This window comes from Tupaia chinensis, unplaced genomic scaffold (assembly GCF_000334495.1).
Source record: "Tupaia chinensis unplaced genomic scaffold, TupChi_1.0 Scaffold000395_1, whole genome shotgun sequence".
NCBI classification, from domain to species: Eukaryota; Metazoa; Chordata; class Mammalia; order Scandentia; family Tupaiidae; genus Tupaia; species Tupaia belangeri.
In genome coordinates, this window is record NW_006159897.1 from 2,206,444 (window position 1) to 2,211,756 (window position 5,313).

A 5,313-nucleotide genomic window follows, 5' to 3' on the forward strand; every position below is an offset into this window, starting at 1 on the left:
GTCGGGGACTTGAACCGTGGTCAACTACATGGGAGTCCAGTGACATAGCCATTACTCTAACTGTTGGTCTCTCATTAAGGAATTTAAAAACTGCCCACATTATCTAAAGAAAATGCTCTCACTACTTATAGGGCTAGTTCAAGATCAAAAAAGGGCAGGTACACATATAAGGCTAGACATAAGCAGAACACTTTAATAAACACATGAGTCTAAATTATTTAAAACTTAGCATACCCAAGAATCAATGAACAGAGTAGGAATAAGGGGTTATAATGTCTGTTAATAGAATTAAAGGAGGAGCAAATATTGTAAAAAACAAAATAAAATAAACAAACATTTTAATGAGACTTGTATTAGCGATGTTACAAAATTTGAGATTTCTGAAAGATTTTGAATAAGAAATTTAAAATAAGCTCATACTTAAAGTTAAAAACAAGTATTTGGGAAAAGTTAAGAATTTGTTATTCTGAAGAGAATGTAAGAATACACATTGTAGGAAAGATTGCTGGGGTTTCCCATATTTATTGTTTTACTTTTACGTATGTAGATTTAACTCCAGCTAGCAACAAAATTGAAGATCACAGCAAATGAAACCATTTTTGTCTTATAAACTATAAAGAACAGGCTACAAGTTCCTCATATTAGAAAAAAAATTAGCAAAATGAGCACCAACTTTAACCATGATCTTCTACATCAAAATATAGTCAAATACCAAAACAATTAAACATTTAAAATATTTGATTTTGTTCATACTGAAAGTGGGCTAGTCCTATTTTTACAGCATTTTCATTAAAATTTTTCCCCCAAAGCAATAGCTGTATTTTTAGCTGCTTGATAGCATCATATTTACTTCACATTTCTAGGAAAAAAAGACAATCCAACTTGGTTTATTTTTCTCCTTTCAGTCCAGATATTATATCAACTCTTAATTTTCCTTTACTGGTTTACCTACTTTCTGGATTCTTTTAATAATGTAGGCTCTTCATCTTTCACTACCCTGTCAAGTTTCAGGCTCTCAAAGGCTGGGGAATAATCAGACCATGGTATGATATGGGGTGATGCTTCTCAATGGATGTAGTTGCCAAAAAATAATTTTTGAACTGTCTGTTTTATATTATCCATTTAAAAATTCTTTACCCCATCATTAGTGAAAATAAGCCTTGATCAGTATCTAAATTTTTACCAGTCACATGTTAATTTCCCAGTTCTGGGATTTTAAAATCACCATAACTTATAAAAATGAAAATATACTTAACTCAGTTTTAAACAAAAATTTCATCATCTGAGCTATCTTGAAATTCTTTTGCTTAAAATATATTAAATATGAAACATATATCAAATTGAAATACCGTACACCTATAATATTTATAAGGAAAATTATTATTATATATTTCTCACTGGAAAAATCTGGTAACAAAAGAGTATCTCTTCCTTTCCTATCCTTTGGTCAAGTGGCACTTAAAAAGAATTATTTGGGAATAACAATATATTTTCAAGATAAGTTATTTTAATATTCCTCAGAGTAAATCATTTAAAAACCCAAAATTTATTTTATCATTAAGAAAAAAAAACCCAAAAAACAAGATATTTCTACTATTCTTTTTGGCTCCAGAAATGAAATTTATTTTGCTTTCCTTCCCAGTCCTCTGAGATTTTAGAAGACCTATGGTTTCTTCTTTTAGTGTGTGATAATGAGAATTCTCCAGATTTCTACATTTGAAAAAAAAAATGGGAGAGAATATGGTCAGGCATACTGCACATAAGAGATTAAGAACATAATAAGTAAGGAGATTCGGAAGCAAGCAGTAATACATGCATTGCCTATACAAAACAAAAAACTGACGAAAAACTGACCTGCTTTTTCTTATTGGCATGTGCCAGTATTATACAATGTCAGTGATAATATATTCCTACTTTCCGAGGTGGAAGGCTCGTACTCTCCCCTCTCACCCCTTTTGGTATACCACTGATGGAGAGTCTCTCATTTTCTCATAAAGTTTTCTGCTTTATTTCTTTTAACAAACTTAAAAAAAAAAAAAAAAAACTAGTTCATCAAAAAGTACTTACACGTATTTACTTTGGTACTTACTGATTTTCTTCATGCTCAAATCAATGTTTGTGTCATTTTATATCCAGTTGTCAGGAAAGCAAGAGTAAATATGGAAGCACTAAAAAAGCAAAGATTCTAAGAAAACAAGATATTTAAATAAAACATCAGATTAGCATCTTTTCATGGAGATTAATTAAAAATATGGGTGAAAATGAAAAGTCCTGAAATTCATGGTTGCATTTAGAAAATGGAAAGCACGGCACACTTAAGTTAGATGAAGAAGGTTAAGAAAGGAATGCCATGTATTATTTTAAATCTAAATAAAATTGTAATAACTGTATGTAAGTTGATTTTTTTTTCTTTCCTTAAAGATGTATGTATTTGCTTGAGAGAGAAAGAGGGAAAATCGAGAAATCATCCCCCGAGGACATGATCACGCCACAATCCCTTCTCCTCCATTCTCCTTCTGGGATTTTAGGCACATACACATACATGGCTGGCCTGCTTCTCTAAGGCGCCAGTCTGGGACTCAAAATGTGGAGTTGGCCAAGTGGGATCCAGTGCCTTAACCACCATGCCATCTGCTGGCTCCCTGAAGTTAAGTTTTTGAAAGCAAATATTAGTCAATATTCAAGCTGCTATCTTTCTTATTCAATACTTAAATACTGAGCTGAAGATACTTTAGGAAGCAACGTCAAGATAAGACTTCGAGATGACTTTAGATGGAAAAAAATCGGTAATGTGCTTATCAAATAATTTACAAAACCGTTTCCCATAAACTGTGTGATCTCATTTGAGCTCTCAATAGTCCTGTGAGCAGACTCTACAGCACAGTGAGAGGTAGTATTTATCTGAAGATAGAATACCAGCTCTACCACCTAGTAATTGTAGGAACTTGAGGTTACTTAAATGCTTTGCATCTTGGTCTCTCCATATGAAAAACTGGGTAATGACTGTCCCCCACCTTAGAGCTGTAGTGGGATTAAACGAGATTATGCATATAACAGTGCCTGATCCATAGTGCTCAATATAATGTTATTATTGTTATTACCTTCCAGATTAAGAAAATAGACTAGGAAAGATTATATTCGAAGTGGTATGATTACTAAATGGCAAAACTAGTAGTGGAATTCTAGTCTGGATATATTCCTACTATTCTGTGTTACCGATGAATATCTACATTTAATTAAAGTAAATATTATCTTTTTGCACTAATTTTAAAGTTTATTTTTGAAGCTGAAAATTACATTTAAGTTTGACAGATTCAATAGTATTATTAATGCAATTTTCTATTTAAAAATCAGCTTCTTTTAGTGGAAACAGTAGTTAATGACAGGCATTAAATAGAATGTGGTCTCTATGGAAAATTAGGGTGAAGACTAAAATCAAGGTCTAGAAAGAATAAACTTTGATTTTTCTTTAAACCTTCAGAAAAGTGGAAATACAGTCTGTGAGTTAGAAAATGGCAGAAAGAATGTGAGCTCTGTGAGAGGAGGGATATTTGTTTACTTCTTTATCTCTAGACTCTAGAACAGTGATTGGTAGGTGCACAAACATGGTTAATAAATAAGTTTAAAAAATCAACTTTAAAACATATCTTAACAGCTGGATTCACTCTTTTCTGACATGCATTCCTTTCTAATATTAACTAGAGTATAACTAAAAAGTCTACCATATAGTCACCTACCCATAAAAGAAGGGATTTTTATCAAAAGGCTCAGAGTAAGAAATAAAAGACTAAATAAGGCCTTGAATAGCTTTATTGAAATCTGTATAAATAAACATGCACATTTCAAATGTAAACTCAAGTGAACTCAGGTGCAGACAAAATTTTAACCTCTGTCATGCAGGAGGTTAGTTTACATTAGGAAAAAAAAAGAAAAAAGAAAAAAAGAAAAAGATAAAAGAAAAAGAAAAAAAAACTCAAAGCAGCTTTTAAAATACCAGGATGAAAACCCAGCTTTAATATCAAGGTATAAAGCAAAGCCATGATCAACATACCTCATTTATCCTGGTCAAATGCTTTTTTTTTTTTTTTAACTTTTAAATGCTAACATAAATAAATAATTTACCAAAATGTGCACTCACAGAGTGAACTTTTATTTACAATACACAATTTATAATCTATTGTATTTGATTAGTTCAAGTGAAGAACATTATACTTTTTGCTTTAGTAACAGTGGGACACAAAGCAATTTCTCAGGTAGTCGATATGTGAAATGTGCCCCAGCATTTAGATTTTCTATTAAAGGCAGTATTGTATGCCAATTGACAATACATTCTTTCAACTAGATCAAAGGGAAAAAAAGCAGCAAATGAAAATGTTTCAAATGTTCACACATATTTTTGGCATCCTGGATCCTTGAATGTGGTGAGCTAAAATCAAATTCAAGGTTTGTATGCTTTATATACTGTACAGGTTCTGACTCTGGAACATGCAAATGCCATTTTTCTTATAACAAGTTACCTTCTGAGAAAAGCTGTAAGGCTATGGTGAATTCCATCAGGAACACACAAAGAAAGTTAACAGACCTACCTTTATAGCCAATTGTCCATTAATGATTTAAAGGCCAGTATATGAAAAAATTCTCTCATCTAAGAATGATGCAATTATTACTATGAATACAGAATACTATTGTCTGTCCTTATATTACAGTAATTCAGATAGCTAAAAGTTGCCAAATGACCAAAAAATGGGGTAGAGAAAAACAGACAGCAAAAATTTTAATTTTGGACCAACACCAGATTAAAGATATGTATCTTAAAACAAGTAAAAATAATCGTATGTTTAAAGAATAGATCCTAATAGCAGTAAAAAAAAATACTTACATGTAACTGAAAAATGACTTTAGATGGAGTATGAAATCTAGAACCTGTTTCTACAGTGGCAGTAAGATGAATATAATATTCTGGATTCTTAATGATACTACAAAAGAAAGTAACTTTTTGAAGACTGTTTCTTGTATCATGATTTGTTTTTTTACTAGGCCCACGTTGATTACCAGGGATAGATTTGAAAATTTGGTTTTCTGAGAATACTACTGCAGTATTTATGCCACATTGATACTGCAGCAAAATATCATAGTAGTATATATGGCAGCCTAATGCACATGAACTAGATTATCCAAAAACTAAGTTCAGCCAGTTTTCTTGCAGTATTATTAGAGCAAAATAAATTACCAACATCCACAATTTTAACATTTGTCATCAATTAACTCACATCCAAAAAATTATAAAGAAAACATAATTCATCAAAACAGCAG

The 5,313-nt window shown here is 31.4% G+C and overlaps 1 long non-coding RNA gene across 1 annotated transcript; it reads right to left on the bottom strand.

Annotated features, from left to right (window-relative positions):
• Window positions 1-321: 321 nt before the first annotated feature.
• LOC114008815 (uncharacterized) lies at window positions 322-2,427 on the bottom strand. The gene is made up of 2 exons (XR_003550315.1): window positions 1,855-2,427; window positions 322-1,710 (listed from the first exon to the last, which is right to left on the bottom strand). It is a non-coding gene; the product is annotated as an uncharacterized LOC114008815 (long non-coding RNA).
• Between the last annotated feature and the right edge of the window lie 2,886 nt (window positions 2,428-5,313).